Source organism: Schistocerca serialis, chromosome 4 (assembly GCF_023864345.2).
Source record: "Schistocerca serialis cubense isolate TAMUIC-IGC-003099 chromosome 4, iqSchSeri2.2, whole genome shotgun sequence".
Taxonomy (NCBI): Eukaryota; Metazoa; Arthropoda; class Insecta; order Orthoptera; family Acrididae; genus Schistocerca; species Schistocerca serialis.
The window spans coordinates 586,862,757-586,884,146 of NC_064641.1; the positions used below are offsets into that span (position 1 = coordinate 586,862,757).

At 37.9% G+C, this 21,390-nt stretch overlaps 1 protein-coding gene across 3 annotated transcripts in view; it reads right to left on the bottom strand.

Annotated features, from left to right (window-relative positions):
- Window positions 1–10,961: 10,961 nt before the first annotated feature.
- LOC126475336 (eukaryotic translation initiation factor 5B) overlaps window positions 10,962–21,390 on the bottom strand; it is a 425,184-nt gene continuing 414,755 nt past the window's right edge. For 2 of the 3 annotated variants that reach the window (XM_050103136.1, XM_050103134.1), the window contains exon 22: window positions 19,115–21,290. The gene's annotated coding sequence lies outside the window, so the exon portion shown is untranslated. Of the gene's footprint in view, window positions 12,109–19,114; window positions 21,291–21,390 lie in introns of those variants that run through there. The other variant, XM_050103135.1, reaches the window with a different exon arrangement.

Sequence of the window (21,390 nt, forward strand, 5' to 3'; positions counted from 1 at the left end):
GGATGAGTTTACCATACTCCATTAGCCGTCAAAATACCTGGATTTAAACCCAATCGAGAATCTGTGGGACCACCTCCATCAAGCTTTATTATATCATGTACGATCATAAATAGTAGGGCAAGGGGGGCGGCAGTGTATTTTGTTAGAGCGCGTTGCCTAAACCAGGGGCAACCCTACTGTCCTCCTTTGATTGACAGGTCATTAACCCATTGTTCTACTAAAAGGATTAAGATCCTTTTGATTGACAGGTCCTTAACCTATTGTTCCCCCACCCCTCCCCCTCCTCCTCTTCCTCCTCCCAATCCCTTAGGAAATCTCCAACCCCCCCCCCCCAACTGTTACAGGTACACTTTCTGGTCTTAGTTATTCAAATAGTCCCCTCTCACTCTTATCAATTTGTTGACTACTTATTTAAATAGATCAAATAATTAATACATCCCCCTCCTGGTAAACCCTCTATCCCTCCCCATTCCCTCCCCTGCCTAAAAGTTGGCAGCTCTGCGGTGGAGAGGAAGGATCTGCTGACAGAAAATTCAAGGGTATATTGTTTATTTATAAAAAAAATCAGTTTGCAGGGACCGTATTTCCTTTGTTCATCATTCCCTGCTCCTTGGAAAGATGCAGGTCTTGTAAGAAGCAATTAAATCGAACACTCTTCTTCTCACTTCAGTCACGCAAGGAATACCATCATGAAACACCTGTCACACGTAATTATGCTGTTAAAAGTTTTTCGATTGCGAAGCACACACCACCCACTATCCCGTCCACTGGACCACACACAACACCACAGCACACACTGCCAGAACACTACTGCACACACTGCAAGGAGTCGGGTTGTACCGACTAGAGCCTGAGAAGCGTCCACCAAACACAGGTGTCCCCGCTCAAACACCCACAACTGACAGGCCGGATGTCACACAAATCCTCGAACAAAAGCATCAGTTGGCAGCATCCCTTTCCTACTTGACACCTGAGAAATTCCTGTCGAAATTCATGACCTTTCTCTGTTTCAACTTATGTTCTACCAAGCATGCATGACAAGAAATACATTTATGTAGCACAGGATATGCTTTTTATTTGTAAAATTAAATTTGGTTGGTGAAGCTCACATCCAACAACTACATGTCCTAATTATGTAATTACACTGTGACAAGTTTAAGGTACCATCTTACTGGAAAATTTTCCTTTGTGTGCTCACCTTGACATGCAGGGATCGACTGAGCTAGTGATAATGCCACCACCAAAGGACGTTCCACCCTCCCTACCCCTGGGCCCACCCCATCCCTACAAGAAAAATTAGTAGGAAAAAGACTCACTCTATGCTGAAGAAGGATCTCATGACACGAAATTCAAATCAATATCAATAATATATTGATGTATATTCTTTATTTAGTTACTTTCTGGGAGATAGAGTTCCCCTACTTGGGCAAACATCGTGACTGCACCCCTCCACCCTTGCTCCCCACAGTATAATAACTGTAGTCACAAGGGAATGGAATGTAGTTCGATACATCATAATTATAGATCATGTTACTAAATACGACTGACCATGGACCGGATATTGGCTCCTTTGATGTCGAGGCCCCCAAGCAAAGCCTCAAGTGGCAGCATTCTGTTAATCAGCAAATTTCAGATTCGCTTCCTTTCTCTGTTGCTCCCAAGAAGCCACTCCCTGCTGGTCTGTGTGAACCAACGTCTCCAAACATGAAGATAGAGGCTGTCATCTCTCCTCAGAATACTTTATTCCTATTAGCTAATGCTGGATACAAAGGGAAAGCTGACTCAATTTCAATATCAAAAATAGAGTGAAATAATCCATTTGCCCTATGCTGTCAAATTGTTTAACAACTTACAGGAGTCAAATAGATTACTTAAAGCACTCACTTCCACCTTACTATGAGCCTCCTTCATAATAAAACATATTTGCCACATTTGAGTATCACACACACAGTAGTTTGGAAATGCTCAACAACGTCGCAAAACTCTTCCAGTTTCCATATGATGTGACTGTGTTTTATGTAAGACTATCCAGTGTGTGTGTTGTGGTAGCAGCAGCAACATGCATTTACACTGTGTGATGTCCAGTTTTCTGTGAGAGCCAATGGATCGAAACGTGTTAATGTCAGTTTAGAACCTGACACCAACCTCGAAGTCATGGCGGAAAAAACAAAACGTATGTTGGTGTACAAATCACCTTACAACAGAAGAAAAGAATGTATTAAACAACAAAACAGGGACACTCTCTTGCGACTGATAGTCTGTGGAATACGGTCCTCCTATTGTATAGGCGATGAAACTTTACACTGGCCTGCTCAAACGACTTCAATCACTGGACGCCTGCTCCAGTATATCAGTACCTGCAAATTTAGTAGGATCAACACATATGCTCAATGCCAGCATGCAGACGGTATTTGTTTTTGATATACTGGAAGAGAGAGATGTGGTAAAAATCTTAACAAGTTCTCTGTAAGATGAAGTTAGCGGAGTTTTCTAGTTCATAGATTTCCTAGTGCATAGATTAGATTGATGAAATGTATGATGAGATAAAAGAAATGATTCAGGTAGTGAAGGGAGATGAAATTTTCATAGTCATGGGTGACTGGAATTCGTCAGTAGGAAAAGGGAGAGAAGGAAACATAGTAGGTGAATACGGATTGGGGCTAAGGAATGAAAGAGGAAGCCGTCTGGTAGAATTGTGTGCAGAACATAACTTAATTATAGCTAACACCTGGTTCAAGAATCATGAAAGAAGGTTGTATACATGGAAGAACCCTGGAGATACTAAAAGGTATCAGATAGATTATATAATGGTAAGACAGATTTAGAAACCAGGTTTTAAATTGTAAGACATTTCTAGGGGCAGATGTGGGCTCTGACCACAATCTATTGGTTATGAACTGTAGATTAAAACTGAAGAAACTGCAAAAAGGTGGGAATTTAAGGAGATGGGATCTGGATAAACTCACTAAACCAGAGGTTGTACAGAGTTTCAGGGAGAGCATAAGGGAACAATTGACAGGAATTGCGGAAAGAAATACAGTAGAAGAAGAATGGGTAGCTTCGAGGGATGAAATAGTGAAGGCAGCAGAGGATGAAATAGGTAAAAAGACGAGGACTAGTAGAAACCCTTGGGTAACAGAAGAAATATTGAATTTAATTGATGAAAGGAGAAAATATAAAAATGCAGTAAATGAAGCAGGCAAAAAGGAATACAAACGTCTCAAAAATGAGATCGACACGAAGTGCAAAATGGCTAAGCAGGGATGGCTAGAGGACAAATGTAAGGATGTAGAGGCTTATCTCACTAGGGGTAAAATAGATACTGCTTACAGGAAAATTAAAGAGACCTTTGGAGAAAAGAGAACCACTTGCATGAATATCAAGAGCTCAGATGGAAACCCAGTTCTAACCGAAGAAGGAAAAGCAGATAGGTGGAAGGAGTATATAGAGGGTCTATACAAGGGCGACGTACTTGAGGAAAATATTATGGAAATGGAAGAGGATGTAGATGAAGATGAAATGGGAGATACGATACTGCGTGAAGAGTTTGACAGAGCACTGAAGGACCTGAGTCGAAACAAGGCCCCCGGAGTAGACAACATTCCATTGGAACTACTGACGGCCTTGGGAGAGCCAGTCATGACAAAACTCTACCATCTGGTGAGCAAGATGTATGAGACAGGCGAGATACCCTCAGACTTCAAGAAGAATATAATAATTCCAATCCCAAAGAAAGCAGGTGTTGACAGATGTGAAAATTACTGAACAATCAGTTTAATAAGTCACACCTGCAAAATACTAACGCGAATTCTTTACAGACGAACGGAAAAACTACTAGAAGCCGACCTCGGGGAAGATCAGTTTGGATTCCGTAGAAATGTGGGAACACGTAAGGCAATACTGACCCTACGACTTATCTTAGAAGAAAGATTAAGGAAAGGCAAACCTACTTTTCTAGCATTTGTAGACTTGGAGAAAGCTTTTGACAATGTTGATTGGAATACTCTCTTTCAAATTCTGAAGGTGGCAGGGGTAAAATACAGGGAGCGAAAAGCTATTTACAATTTGTACAGAAAGCAGATGGCAGTTGTAAGAGTCGAGGGACATGAAAGGGAAGCAGTGCTTGGGAAGGGAGTGAGACAGAGTTGTAGCCTATCACCGATGTTATTCAATCTGTATATTGAGCAAGCAGTGAAGGAAACAAAAGAAAAGTTCGGAGTAGGTATTAAAATCCATGGAGAAGAAATAAAAACTTTGAGGTACGCCGATGACATTGTAATTGTGTCAGAGACTGCAAAGGACTTCGAAGAGCAGTAGAACGGAATGGACAGTGTCTTGAAAGGAGGATATAAGATGAACATCAACAAAGGTAAAACGAGGATAATGGAATGTAGTCGAATTAAGTCTGTTGACGCTGAGGGAATTAGATTAGGAAATGAGACACTTTAAGTAGTAAAGGAGTTTTGCTATTTGGGGAGCAAAATAACTGACGATGGTCGAAGTAGAGAGGATATAAAATTTAGACTGGCAATGGCAAGGAAAGCGTTTCTGAAGAAGAGAAATTTGTTAACATCGAGTATAGATTTAAATGTCAGGAAGTCTTTTCTGAAAGTATTTGTATGGAGTGTAGCCATGTATGGAAGTGAAACGTGGACGATAAATAGTTTAGACAAGAAGAGAATAGAAGCTTTCGAAATGTGGTGCTACAGAAGAATGCTGAAGATTAGATGGGTAGATCACGTAACTAATGAGGAGGTATTGAATAGAATTGGGGAGAAGAGGAGCTTGTGGCACAACTTGACTAGAAGAAGGGATCGGTTGGTAGGACATGTTCTGAGGCATCAAGGGATCACCAATTTAGTATTGGAGGGCAGCGTAGAGGGTAAAAATCGTAGAGGGAGACCAAGAGATGAATACACTAAGCAGATTCAGAAGGATGTAGGCTGCAGTAGGTACTGGGAGATGAAGAAGCTTGCACAGGATAGAGTAGCATGGAGAGCTGCATCAAACCAGTCTCAAGACTGAAGACCACCACAACAACAACAATAACAACAACAACAACAACAACAACAGATTTCCTTTGTTGGATGGTACAAAATAACGAAGATAAAATGTTTGGGTGACAGAGGTGAATGTATCTTGAGGGAATCAGATTTGCTTCAGACTGTAGTAGTTGTATGTAATTTGGGAGCATATTGCAACGCAGAAGCAAAATCATCGTCCTTCTTCCAGTTCCTATATGATGTGAAGTCTTCATAATTTCCCCCAATAAGAAACACCACCAGAACTGCTTGTACTGTCTTTTATACTATCTTGTGTTGCAGGAGCAGGCTTTGTTTGGCGCTGACCTTACACATCATCCATTGTTGGCGGAGCTACGACAACATGCTTCCACACAAAGTGACTCTCAAGATCAATTTAATTAATTAGTGCATCAATCTGATATCAGGACATCCTGCCTGGCGGGTGAAGGTGATGGCTAGGGCACTATGAATATGATTCTTCACTTACTTTCTTTTTCGGTGTGACAATATCATTTAACTATATTTCATTCGTCCACCTACACAGGGAGAGATCACCATCGTCATACAATTTGATGTGTCAGCGAATTTATAAAGTGATACATAGTACAAAATTTACTTTTACAACTTCTCTGTGCTGCTACCGTAAGAGACTTCATATGTGGCGAGACATTTGGTTACCTTAAGAGCGAGTTCGAAAGTGAGGGGGCGTCCTGTGACAGTGGTAGATCTTAGCACTCCGTCGTGAGCCAAAAAATGAGTTTAATATTTTATTCCTGTGATGTATGAGATGACAGGTAAAGAAAGATATTTTTTCTACTTGATGAAAGAACACTTAGAGCGGGTATAGTGTATGCCATAAACCTGTACAGGATTTTCACAACGAGTAACGATACTTTAGCGACATGAAAAAGCGTGTGTTGTTCGATTTCTTCTAAATTCGAAAGTAACTCGTATAAACAGGAGGAATATACATTTTGTGTGAGAAATTAGAGGTGTCTGGACAACACCGTTGCCTCGGATTGGATAAAGTAGATTTTTTAAACTGGTGCGTCCGCATCAGAGTGGAATTGTTAGAGCTACCTTATACGTCCAAGCTGCAGCTGCCCGCGAGAGCGGTCACAAGGAGTCTGCAACCGAAAGAATCGGATTAGCTCAGTTTTTGACGTGTACAAAGAATGCACCTATCTGCCTCATCTTGCCCGCAGCAGCGAGGGCTGGCGAACTGACCAGTGTGCTGGATGAGCTCGACAGAAGCGGACGTGTGTTGTGTGTTGCAGGAGAGAAGGTTCAAAATAATGGATGTTTGCGCTGCGCCTATTGATCACATCCGAACTCTTACTACTCCAATCATCTCCAGATGCCCTCCATGGCCGGAGAAGTGCACTCCGGTATACACACGCATCCACGACTGCAACTACGGCAGTAACTTTCAATGACCTCTTAACGTCGTCACTGGCAGACTACGATTGGGGACAGGGAGTGCCGCGTGTGAACGTTTGAGTTGTCAAGTGCACAAGATGTGTGTGTTTTCAGCTGTCTCCAACATCTAGTCATAACGCTTACTGCTGCGGACAGGATCGTGGTTGAAGTGTGTCGTGTTCAGTGCTTCTAAATACATTGCAGTGGGCTCTGTCTTGCAGTAGTATTTGCTGTTGTATTTATTATCTCACGCACCTTCCTTCCTTCTTCCGAATGTAGCAAAGAGAGCCGATTTAGAAATTCTATAGTACTTTTAAAAACCCAATCGTGGCGTTAAATTTCCAATTGATCAGTTTATTGCTTCTGATAGTTGTATTGCGTGCACGCATGCGTTCGGTATGGGGAGGCATGGCCAGGGAGCCGCGGCGAACAAGAGCGGCGCCCGACAGGAAGTGGCACGCACATCATGATCGCGAACGAGTGTGATCGCCAGGGTTTTTTTTAGCCGTCAGATACGTTTAGGGGAAACTTTGTGGTGGATGAGGGTGCATACAACACCTACGATATATTTAGCGCTACGATCTATTTGCGACAGAAATTCCATTACTTGATTTCCGTAATGTTTGCATGTGAGACTCTCAAACATTGAAAATATGTTCTATTATGAAGAAGGATCATCGTAAGGTGAAGTGAGTGTTTTAAGCGATCTATTTGGCTCCTGTAAATTGTTAAACAATTAATTTAACAGGTATTTCACTCTAGTTTTGATATCGAAATTGGGTAAGCTTTCCCTTTGTCTCCAGCATTAGCCAATAGGAATACGATATTCTGAGAAACGATGTAAAACCTTCATCTTCATGTTTGGAGACGTTGGTTAACACAGCCAAGCAGGGAGTGGCTTCTTGGGGGCAACAGAGAAAGGAAGCAAATCTGAAATTTGCCGATCAATGGAATGCTGCCACTTGATGTTTCGTTTGGGGGCCACGATGTCAAAGTTATTGTGATATTTACGTGGAAGTAAGACACTGCGCGAAATTCGAAAAAGTTTCCAATGAAAAATAGAGATCGCTTTGATTTTGCGTTTGGCGCATAGTACATAATACGTTGTTGCATACGAAATTTAGATAACGTATTGAATTTTTCGTTGGACTTTGGTAGAAGTTTCTATCTTCACCAATTTCGAGAAAATTGATCTGACGTAGCACACTCATTTACGATCTCACCGCGCCAGCGATAAAGCCAGTTTGAAATACACACAACATTCCTCATATTTCATAAACGGTTTCAAATATCGAAATGAAATTTTGGCAAGTTATAGCACTTGAAGAGGTGAGTATTTTGCCATAGCGTTCACATGTAAAACTTCATTATCAACCATGTAATTCTACTAACTAAAGATTTTTTCGATGAAAGAATGTAGTTTTAAGAGCCATCGATAGCCGGTGAAACGAGTAATGCTATGGGTTTTCGAACAATGTAAGTGAAGACATTGCACGTTTTTTTTGTACTGAGGATGTGCTTTTTCAAAAGCTACTGACCTTACTTTTCCTCAGTTCCTCGGTTAATACACCTAATAAACCACTATTTCTTTTTAGACACTAGCCAAGTAGAGGTGACAGCAGATCATTTTGAATGGTCGCCATGTAAGTGTGGGCATGAAGAGACCCCACTTGATAATTACAAAGCATGCAAACGTAGGCTTCAGTTTAGAATGGCACTGCCCCTCCAGCACTCGGCATTTCCCCTACAGCATCTGCCCGCAGTCCCCACCACTGCCGCTCTTCCTACACGTAACCCTGCTGTCTGCACATCTAAGAGTCACAGTATTCTGCATGCACTATACCCACCGGTTTCTAGACAAAGAAGCACATTAACAAACTCCAGTTTTCTCAATGTATTATATAATTACACATAAAATTCTATTTAGTCTTTACGCACATTCATTTAAACATAACAACAACAAGATTAGTCCTACATAGATGATCAGTACAGAGTATCTTACAACAAAATTTTATAGTTTTGTGTGTCTAATAAATCCTGAGGAGTGTCTTCAAATCCATTACATCAGAGACAATTCTACACATTATACATAAGAAGGAACAACTCAATGACAGTCTTGACCAGAGAATGTCATTAAAAACATGCAAAAGGGCATCCTTACTGATGACTGAAGTACAAACCAGGCCTATGGACAAACAAGCAGCGTTAAAGACTGTATATAATAGTGAACGAATATGGTGAAGGAATTCAATCCAATGACAAACTGCTCCCAGATGGTACACATTCTTAAGATACTGTCATAATGAGAAAAAAACCTTGTAGGGCAACAAAGATAACTGCTGCTTCACTCAATGTGAGCTATATCTGACAAATTCGGCGGCTGTGAACTCAATGCAATCTTACAATGTGCAACAGAGTCCCCTGACATGGACTTTGCACAGTAAGAAACATTGCAAGAACATCTAAAAACAGAAACTTTCATCGATGTCCTTGTTCACATTTTCTGTAGAGCCAGTTATATCAGACGACAATTCTAGCCTTCAGTGGTTACACCAAATAAATATTCTTGGAGAAAGACCATAAGACAAACATAGGGGGCATTGAATGTCATTACTACGAAAGCTAACAGGGCCTAACAGCAATAACGGAAGCAATCATTCTTAACATAGGCCTACTACCCCAAGAAACACACACATATATGACTTCTTTGACTCAACATGAAATAAATATGATGGGAAAGGAAGAATTATAAAGAAATGGTGCATTGTCCTTGGTGGGCAAATAAATGACATAGGCTAGGATCATTTCAGGCTCTGTCTTATACAGCTAGTTTGGGTGATGCAGCTGCTGTAGCTATTGGTTTCAGAAAGAAGTGTTGCCTTTGTACCACTGCAAGGCAATTATCAGTCATATTTCACTAAAAAGATGGAGTGATGAAAAGAATTTTCTAAATTTTTTTTTTCTTCTAATGTGTCAGAGGTCAGAGTGTTTGATGATGATTAGCCCAAATGTCTTTAGTCTTAGAAAAGTCTTATATGTGAAAATTTAATGTCAAATAATGTACCAGTCTGCATTAAGTGATAACAACAATAAAAGAATGCTCTCCTTTGTTGAGTCACTATCTCCATATTATTAATGATAATATCTACAATCACCAAAGGAATGGGTAAAAAAATCTGTAAGGTCCTTATACTATAGTGAAACTATAAGTGTGACTTCAACTATTCTCACCTACCATTTGGATTGGTTTGGGATTTCCCTTGAGCATACTGTTGACCACATAAATCACATTGATTGCAAGTAGATTCTCGGCCAACACACAATTTTTTCAAGAAGAAAATCATCCTCCAATTTCTTGATTTCAGCCAACATGAGGGATTTAGAGATCCTTCCACATCCAGATAGCTGTACTAGGATCTGAAAACCCATCCTACTTAACAAAAGCTTTAACTTACCTTTTTCTCCCTATATAAAACAACAACCAAGAGTGTCAACTGCCAGACTGTCGGTAGCCTGTACTCACAATATAACAGGCTTTAACAAGACTAAGGGTGTCAACTATCCCACCTTGGCTCATTCACCAAGTTATATCATATGACATGGGAAAATAAGAGGGGTGAACATTACGAAGTGCAATGAAATGCACATTCTAACTATATTTTCTATTTTTGATTATATAGACCTCCTACCGTACAGTATGTAAACAGAAATCTTGCATGCACTTAAGTATTAAAACTGAAAACATCTATCCTTTCTTCAGTATTTATCCTGATCTCTTTTTCCAAACACTTCATCACCGATAACCCCTAGCAAGCCCTCGATTCATACGAGATACATCTATTCAAATTACATTCATTCACTAAGTACACTGTATTCTGTGTGAACATTGACTCTATCTTATTTAATGCACTCTACAGAACAAACATCTTACCTAATTTTCATTCTCAGAATAACCTCTATGAAACAAAACCAACCATGAACTAGTGGTTCCCAAGCAGTTGAGTACAATTTCACCAAGGAAAGTTTAGTATTGTAAGTTTGGAGTTATTTCCTTTTAAAACAGTGCTGAATGTTTTCAACATTTTTCTGATTCCAACTACACCAAATAGAATGAAGTGAAAGTTGGTTTTAGTTCCTTGAAACAGTCATATAATTAGATGTATCATACTTAGTATGTTAGACCTTTTGAAAAATATTTAATACACTTATGAGCAAGAGGCAGTTGATACCACTTTCTCTGTTCAACTTTACTTCCAAAAATATTCTGTTTTTCTGTGAAAGATGAAACGCTGTCACAGGCTATCTTGACACCAAGCGAAGGAAAGTTGATTTTAAAAAACATTACATGTTTGGACATGAGGTGTTTGTTTGCCTTACTTGTAGAAAAAAAGGTTCTTAAAGAAGTTACATATTTGATATAAATAGTCTTACTTTGTAATGTTGAAATGTAATTTATTCCATAATAAATAACAATGATGAGATAACTTTCAAATAATTCAGTAAACTAAAATATAGTGACATTTAATTTTAATCATATCATTTTGCCCTGCTAATAACTTTACATATAATATCCATATTACCAAACAAGTATAATGGAACCGGGTACCAGTTGTAGGTTTTTATCTAAAGGCTTCCAGGGGTAACAAAATTTTGATTTTCAATATTTTGCATAGTTATTGACCAAATTGAAAATGCTGTCATTATCTACTTGTTAAAGGTATAATCTTATATTAAAAGTTTGACACTCTAAGAGAATTATTAGTTAGAAACTGTGTATTCAAATATCTGGGCTGTAGGCATTCAGTTCTTGAGAATGAGACCACTTAGTAACTTCCAACAAACATTACACAGAATTTCAGACTTGTACAAAACAAAACATTTTCCCACTGATAGCCCCTCACCCTATTATCACTTACATTTTCATTGCTGATGCAGTAAAATGAGCATCAGCATGATGTTTTAATTTTTCAAACTTCATTTTTCTTGTGTGCAATGATATGGTAGTAATAAACCTATTGCCTTGCTGGGCAGCATGTCAATTACTATGTTGTAATATTGGTCCACATTCTGTATAAATGTTTTAAATATCATCATCTTGTTTTCAGCATCTTTACTACTGGCTCTATTCACAACACATTTTGCAGACAGTATCTATAGATACTTTGCTAAACTTTTCTCACTTCCACACTTAACGTGAAAAGTTTAACAAATTAAATCATTTGTAATATAATCAGCATCTGAAGCTGTTTTGTATGCAGGAGTTCAATTCTTTAAAAGAACTGGGGATTTACTGGTATGGCACACAACCTACAACAAAGTGTAAGCAATCAAAAAAACACTGTTCATGAATATACTATATTCAGAGGAGTAAATCAACTCAATAAAGCTTGACAGTTTCAATTTACAGTATTAATTTGGTTTCAGGTCTACAGACGTTAAGTGATGCTCCTCGTCCAGCTCTTTCACTAATGAAATTGGCATCCTCTGAAAGTTTCATCTGACCACAATTAATTCTCTTGCAGGCAAACAAATTCTCATCAGCAAATACTGCAACATGTAGAAGGAACAACAAACAGAATTTTGTTCTTAAAATGTACAGATTTGTATTAGAGACTGATTTAATTTCAGTGAAGTCTTCATTCACATACTGGTACAGCAGCAAACTCTGAAAGTAGAAATAAAGGCCAACTGTGAATGCTGCAAGCATCATAGTGTGAATTTTCAGATTGTAAACATCAGGGCTTACTACAGACAGAACATTACAAATAAATGCACATTTAGCAACCCACAACAATTGGGATCTCACAATCAGGTAATTATAAATAATTTGATACCATTTTCTGTATCACAGAAGTGGGTTAGATACAGGTCACTGGCTGTGAACTGTTGGTATGGTACCATTTCCTATTAAAGGGCATGTCTATTCATCATCCAACACTGCTTCTAAAACTGACTTTTGAAAAACGATGCATCAAACTGTAAATGCATCACACATGTGGACAATATCATATCCAATGATAATGCATTATCCTATTTGATGGATGACTTTTCCAACTGTACAAACACTGAGGATCAGTAGTTATCAGGAGTGGTTTACACTTGACAACAACATACCACCAACACAGCCAATGCCGGGTCTTCATGCAACAAATACACATAGTATTTCTCTCCTCATTGAAATATCAAGGATGTGGTACTGACAGAGAATGTCCTTCCAGTCAGAATACTTATTTCCTTAACCACATTGGTCTAATGGTTCAAGAGGTCTTCTAAGAACAGCGGATATTGCTGCTTCCATGCTCAACACAGTCTCCGCAATACATTACAGCTGCATTACTTGTTTTAGTGGAGATTTGTTCACTGACAGATCCAGCAAAGCTGCCCAATAAACATCAAACATGCAGAAGCAGTACCAGTAGCTTCTATATGAAGTGCAAAGTATCCAATGTGTTTGACTCCTTGAGCAATTCAGTGATCCTCTCTGCAGTAGACTACAATCTGCAGTGCCTTTACAGGTTTCTTTGTACTCAACATTATCAAGTGATCTCACATCATCTTCTACCTGGATACAGGATCAGATACCACAGTTTCTGGTTTGAGGACAGTAATGCAAACAAACATCACGCAGTTTTCTGGTCCTGACACTTAAAATGGCATTTAGAGCGACAGTTTATGACACTTAACACAGTATGGTAGTGCATGTTTATGAAGTGTTAACACGAAGGCTGGCTTTTCTGCAGATCAGTATTAATATATCTGCATCACATTACTGCATCTATGAACCGTAAATTTCTCTTCATTTTCCCCGAAGATGCTCCCGAGTTATCTACACTTAAAAGTTTAGTCTGTTGCAAAATTTTAATTCAACACGTTAGCTTAGCTCTGCTAATACTACACATTTACGTAATGCTTTTGACATTTCCGAGTTGCAGAGTCTGGTGTCTATAAAAATGCCTTTTTCTAGTGAATTTTAACAATTCCTTTTGGAAAAAGAGAAGTTTCACGATACCATTACTCCAAGAAATCCTTCCGATTGTACATTTTCAAGTATTGGCATAGTTCCTCAGAGTGACACTATGAAGACCTAGCCTCTCTTGACAGATGATTCAACTACACCAAAGAGTGTTTTCAGTCTATGGTTATCTGTTGAAACTAATCATTTATTTCCACTTTTATTACATTAATACTCCAACATACAAATATGTTGTGTTCTCTGATACATGGAACATACAATACTAAACTGGATCAAGAATTAAAGAATAACAAACAGAATTATGAGTGTCCTGGAATATTTATGCACACCGCCACTGTGCCCGTCGTAACAGCTCAGTGATCTTATTTTCCTGGCAAACCATGGAGTATTTGGCAAATGTTTTACAGTCAGCATCCATTCCTGGCCAGACGAAACTCTGACTAATTTCACCATTCCTCAAACCCTGTGATAAGCTAACCTGTGCACTGCCACAACTGCTTGTGACCAAAGTTGGTGAGGTATGAACAGACATACTTTTGCTCCAGACATCACCGCATTTGTTGCTGTACAGCCATGCATTTTAACTTTAATCCTGCTGGGTGAGACAGTAATGTGCGTAGTTCACCATCGTGCTGCTCAGACTGGGTGAGGACCTTGTAATCAATTGCACAGGTTATAGCTTCAACATTTGGCAGAGCGTTTGCTGGTACATTCAACTTTCCTAGCACACAGACTATGAGAGATGCTTTCTCTGGTTACATACTGAAAGCATACGACAGTAGTTTATGGCCTATGCATGTGGTACAGTGTTGAACACTTAATAAGTGTCGGAACTTCCTAATTGCAGCATTTGCAGCATATAGTTCTTGATCGTAAGTTGCTCAGCATTGCTGTGATGGTGACAGCTTGTGACTAAAGAACACGAGTAGCTGCCAACTACATTCAACTTGTTGCAGAAGTACAATGCCAATTGCAGTAGCTGATGCATCTACCCTGAGTGCACATGGAGTCTGCGATATTGGGAGAGCTAACTGTACCCTCTGCTACTGCTATTTTACAGCTTGGAAAGCTGCATCTCTTTCACATGTCCACTGCATCATGTTATTTGACTTCAGTGCACCCTTCAGAAGCTGATTCAGTGAGGCTGTTATTAGTGCAGGATTGTGTATGAATTGATTATAAAAATTAATGCTGCTGATAAAATGACATTGCTCCCTAACTGTAATGGGATGGGAACACTTGACAATGGCTTCCAGCTTATCTTTATGACATCGGATGCCACAAACATTGTCTGTATATCCAAGAAACTTGAGTTCTGTTGCCCCCGAAGGTATGCTTTGCTGGTTTCATAATTAAGCCTTTCACACACAAACAATCAAATATCTTCGTTAAATGTTGTAATGTCCTGCTTCTGATGCAGACATCATTAAAATGTCGCCTATGTAGACATATCATAAATCCAAATTTCTTTTTATTACATCCATAAAGCACTGAAATGTCTGCGCTACAATAAAACAGTTCAAAAGGCACTCTCACAAACTCAAAAAGATCGAAGGGCCTTGTTACAGCTGTCTTGTGTATGTCTGCTGGTGTAACAGGAATTTGATAGTATGTTCACACAAGTCAATAACAGAGAATATTTTCTTACCACGTGTGTTGAAAGCAAAGTCTTCTATGTGTGGAAGTGGATAACTATCAGTGGTGGCCCTTGCACCGAGTTGGTGGTAACCGCCACATGGGCAGCATCCATTATTTTTCTTCAGTACCACATGTAACAAGGCTGCCCAGCTGTTACTGAAGGCTTGACAGATACCTTGTGTCAGCATGTCACAGAATTCCTGCTTCACAACGTTTAATTTTTCTGGCGTCACACACCTATGACATTCATAGGCTGATGGTCCTGATGTAGTAAGGTATGATGTACTGTTGAGTGCTCCAATTGTGCCAAGAAGTGTATGTACGGAGTATTCCCCGAAATTGTGCGTACTGTTATTGAGGTGACACAACATATCTTTTCCTCACCTGTATACATTAGTGGTAGAATCTATTGGTCACTGATGTTGTAGGTCGGTGACCAGGTCGAAGAAAGATAAGAAATCAGTTCCTAGAATGGGCTGTGATGCATCTGGCCTGTGAAATGCCATTTGAATCTGCAACGTAAGTCAAGATTGAATAATAGGGTCACGTGCCCATAAGTACTGAGCTTGAAATTATTGGAGCAAATAGATAGTACTCATCACAGCTCCAGTATACACTGTCACAGTCCATGATGAAAAGGCGATGTGTGCTATTGACAGAAGCAGCTGCTGCTGATATGGACTCTGTGCCATGCTTCCACTTGCATGGTGGCATACACTTCCAGGTGTCATCAGTGAACGTCTTGTTATGATACCAGCAGATATTCAGCATACCAGGTGAACACACACACACACACACACACACACACACACACACACACACACACACACACACACACACACACACACACACACACACACACACGTAGGTTTCCATAATTCTATCTGCTGCCTGTGCTAGCATCTTCAAATAGCGACACATATCTTTAAACTTTCTGCATTTTGGGACATAGGTGAGACAACCAGCTGTTTTGTAGTAGGTCATTAGTAACTGGATTACTCAACAGCATCTGTAGTTGCAGTAGAAAGCTGCGATGGGATGTGATCACTGAGTTATTCTGTTCATGAAACTTTTTCCAATCACTTCACCTCTGATTGGGATACATGTGTCACTAACGCATTTTTGATAGGTGCGTATCTCTCAGTGTTTGGGAATCCAGCAAGGAGGTCTTGCACTTTTACAGCTAAATCTTCATTCAGTGATGCAACAACAGGTGTATTAGATTTCATCTGATGGTACCTGTGCTAACGTGAACTGGCTTTTCAATTGTGCAAACCGTAACACTGGGTTATGTTGCCAGAACAGTGAGAGTCTGATCATGATTCTGCTGATCTTGCTGCTAGTAACCGGTTCTGGTGAGGCTGTAATTTTGAACTGAAAATAAGTGGGATGCGGCTGGTGTGGTTGTCCTGATGTAACGCTATGTCAGCTGTCACGAAATATGAGGTTATCTGTTGATAATTCATCATTTATTTCCACATGTATTACATTAAATCTCATATGTATGAGAATGTTGTGTTCTCTAATACTTGGAGCATAGAATAGTAAACTCAATCAAGAGGCAGAGAATAACACAGAATTACGAGTGTCATGGGGTTTTTGTGTACACTCCACTATGCTTGTTGTTGCAGTGTGTTACCCTAGAAGTTGTTGAATCCAAAAAAAGCTTAAAACCTTCTCTGTATCAAACACAATTTTACAAATTACATAAATAGATGCAAGGCTGTAATACTATTGGTGATTCAATCTTGCTTTAATTTGTCCCACGCAGCTGAACACACTATTTCCTTCTTAGCAGAGAAATGTTTCCTTCAAACAAAGTTCATATGGTTCTCCAAAATATTATTTTGGACAGTAATTAAAATTTTGAAAAATTTACAAACTAAAAGTTCTGTGTAAATTCAATGTTTTTTACAAAAAATTATGAATTATGGGTCAGTACATGATTTATATCTCTGGTTGATATTAAACAGATGGACTGCAAAAAAGACTGACACGCTGTAACAAATTGCAAGCCAAAGATATGGTAAGCTATCACTTTTCATCACTCGTCATGTGTATTTCCTTCTTGAAAATGAAGTCTTGAATCAGGTTGCACATTGAACAACTTTGGTGCCCTTTCCAAGTCCAGGTAGAAATTTAGCATTTATTGTGTTGTGCAAAGAGTTACTATTTTCTTCAGAATATAATTCATTGACAGAAATTGATATCGGAAATCCTAGAAATAGTACTGAAATGACATATTTTCACTCTTGGTATTTTCCCAAAAAGTTTCCCACTTGACCCAATGTTAACTATAAACACTCTATTTTCAAGGTTATTATTTCAGTGTCCGATAGTTCCACTACTGCAAATATTCAAATTATACCATTCATTGTGGTAATATTGTTACCATCACAATTCATATATAAAAATCAATTTCTTGTGACACATACTCTAAGGGAATACCCAAATATCCACAAGATTTTGGTCCAGTTTTGTTGCTCCAGAATTAAAAAGTTTTAAGACTACTTACCGAGAATCAAATACCAAGGTGCAATTTGATCTGCTGAATTAATGCATGTGGTTTCACTTAAAACCAATGTGAAGATGAAATACAATAATGCCACTTTGCGGAAAATTCTTTGTTTTTTCACAGATCCAGAGGTTTCAAAAATAGAGATCAGATACTTATTTCAAGAGAACATTGCAAAGTTTTATCATTAAGATGTTTGGAATTATGCTTGCCACAGAACTGAAAAACTTTGTTATCTGAAAGCAATCAGTAATACAATGCATTTCTCTGTCTGAACTTGACATCTATTTGGCAAAATATGCTATGTATTTTGTACCAAAACTTGCTGAAAGCACAGATAATAGATTTACAAAAATTCATAAAAATACGGGCAGTGCACTTCTTTCTCCTTCAATCTCAAGGTTAACTTAAGTGTTACACACCAAGCACTCAGTTTTAGAATATGGCACCTTAAGTCTCAAACCACTGTTTTTTACCATCCAATTTCTTTGATTTCCAGCACGTAAGTATTCTTCTGATGTCACTATTACTCTGATTATCTGGTGAACAAGAAACACCAACTATTCCTGCCACCTTGAAGTGAGATTTCTGTAGTCTTGCCATATCACTCCATGCACGACAGAACAGTTCATACTGAACAATGCTGATAAATTGTTTATCATCATCATCATCATCATCATCATCATCATCATCATCATCATCATCATTAATGCATTTAATTATTAATTAGTTAATGTAATGAAATTTTCTGTAATCATGTGGAAAATGTAGTAAACAAGCTATAAAGTAAATTGGGGACAGCTTTTTTAAGTTTTTCGCACCTTTTCAACTTTCTTTCTCACTTTACCTACACTAATGCTGAATACATCATCAATGTGCATCTCATTTTGACATTCTAGTGATTAAGTGTACGTCACAGTAGTGAGAAAATGTGAAGGTCCCTGAAATGCATATCAACAAGTTCTAGATATTGTAAGGAAGCAACCAGCTGCTGGCTACAAAACAACTCAAATACAGTTGGGGTTAAAATATTGTGTGATAAAAACACCATATTATCAGTATCACTTCTTTGTTTCTAACTCAGGAATCCACAGATATCATAATGGAGTGTAAATAAGTTCTGAGCATTACACCAAAAAGAAAAATTAGGTTACATAATAACACATGGTGTCTACGCAATGCAGAATTTTGTGCAATTTAATTGGTTTTGTTTATTTGTGTTGTCTTGACACTGTTACACTAAAGTTATGAGAACATCTGAAATAATCATATAGCCATAAAAAAGGAGTTTATTTAAAACAGTGCGGAAATAACAGTTTTCAACTTTATGCAGTTGACAAATAGTAAAATTCTGCTCTTCTGATGATTAGACAGAATGTATTTTGCATCAAATGGTTTATAGCAACATTGATGAGAGATTGTGCTAATCCATAGAGAGAATTTCCGCTTTGTCTTCATAAGTGTGGCACATCTTTCTTATGACAGTGATTGATTGTTAAGAGACAGAGTGTTAGAATGCCATTTAGATACAAAAATGGACGCCTCTTTCATGTAGTTCAATTTTCATTTATTTCAAACAATTATTACAGCTGTTATTGTTAACCAGTGACACCAGAATGAACAGAATTTCTGCAAATGTTACAGTGCTATGCAATGGCAAATTACGATCTCACCCAAACACACATATTCCATCACAGACAAAAATATCAGTTAAATGACAGAAAAAACTAATTCTTCATAAATTAAGTACATGATTACCACAAGCTGCATTAAAACAATACTTTTGTGTATTAAATTTTTTTAAAAACATTCACATCTTTCAAAAATAATGTAATTGTGGGGCAATGGATAATTTGATCTTGTGCATAAGAATACATACACATAAAGATGACAATAGGTGTCTCCACAGTCATGGATCTGCTGCAATTTCTGCAATACTACAGATTTGCCATTTTCTATAAACAGGAAAACAAACTATTTCCCTAGAGTGAGAAAACATAAACAAATTGATAGTTCACATCTCACTCTCATCTGATATTACAAGACAATCAATATGTGAAACAGATGAGGATGGTATGGGAATCATGCATCCCTTTAAGCATGGTTAAATCTAGTATGAAATATACCTTAACTTTTAAAAAAATCAACTTGCTTTTCTGGTCTCATCGTAGTATGCGGCTACAGCTGAAATACTGAATCAAAATTATTACCATTCTTTATTTAGCTTCATGTTCTTGACTGAATTCTTTCTCTTCTAAACACAAAAACTAACATCTGTGGCAGTACATTCTTATACTACTTATAAAATTTTGCAACGGTGATAAAACAAAATTCATAGTACTGAATAGAAAAATATGATTATTTCATATTGTACTGAATTTGTATAACATTAACAATAGGACGAAGCAACACAATGCAGCAGAACCACGAAGAGTTTGGAACACAATTAAAAAAAATAATAATAATTGAGATACTATATGAAAGAGCCAAAACAAGCTAACTTAAGATTACTGTGCAACTATAATCTGTTTCAAAGAGAAAGAGTATTTTTCAGAAGATAAAAAAGCATAATATCTATTTGCAGACTTCAAATCATTTGCAGACTTCAAATCATTTGCAGACTTCAAATCATTTGCAGACTTCAAATCATTTGCAGACTTCAAATCATTTGCAGACTTCAAATCATTTGCAGACTTCAAATCATTTGCAGACTTCAAATCATTTGCAGACTTCAAATCATTTGCAGACTTCAAATCATTTGCAGACTTCAAATCATTTGCAGACTTCAAATCATTTGCAGACTTCAAATCATTTGCAGACTTCAAATCATTTGCAGACTTCAAATCATTTGCAGACTTCAAATCATTTGCAGACTTCAAATCATTTGCAGACTTCAAATCATTTGCAGACTTCAAATCATTTGCAGACTTCAAATCATTTGCAGACTTCAAATCATTTGCAGACTTCAAATCATTTGCAGACTTCAAATCATTTGCAGACTTCAAATCATTTGCAGACTTCAAATCATTTGCAGACTTCAAATCATTTGCAGACTTCAAATCACAGCAATTTCCCTGAATTACAGGATTATAAAATAAAAACACCACAAAGTACTTGGTTTCTTTTCAATAAGAGTGTCAATTTGGACAATAATTATGATTAGGAAGATCATAGAGATAGCTCCCTGCAAAAGAAAGGCGTTGGGAGATTAATCTGGTGAACACTCCTAAGAGAGATCACCTAAAATTGTTTACCTGCATCCACTAGTTAGTTTTAACAGTAATACTATCATTGCTCACACCCTCAACAAAGATTTGTATACAAGTATAAACTAGGCTCTTTTCAGTTGCAAAAAATGTACATAATTTGCTTAAATAGTTTGCAGATTTTATATATACTTCAATATATATTCTTCAGATATACTATACCTATATTCATACATACAAAACATCAAAACATTTTATATAAATAGAAAAGTTGCTCTGCAGCCTCAACCAAGAACTAGAAACATGAGATTTTTCCCATCTTGCTCCCACATTAGACAGATCTGAACTCATAATGCAAGAATTTCACTGCTCAGACCATAATATATCATGGATCACTGAACAATTATGCCACACTAAACTGGCAAGGCTACATTATCAGATGCAAACATTGGTCACACACTGTGTGTTAAGACCTAGAATGCAGAAGAAAATCTCTGGAAGACTGCATCAGGATGCTGCAGGATAAACAACAGCATATTTATAGTATCAATCAAGGAGTATTTAACTGAAATTAGGAAATTGGAATAAACTATAAATTTAGTGGGGTACTTTTTT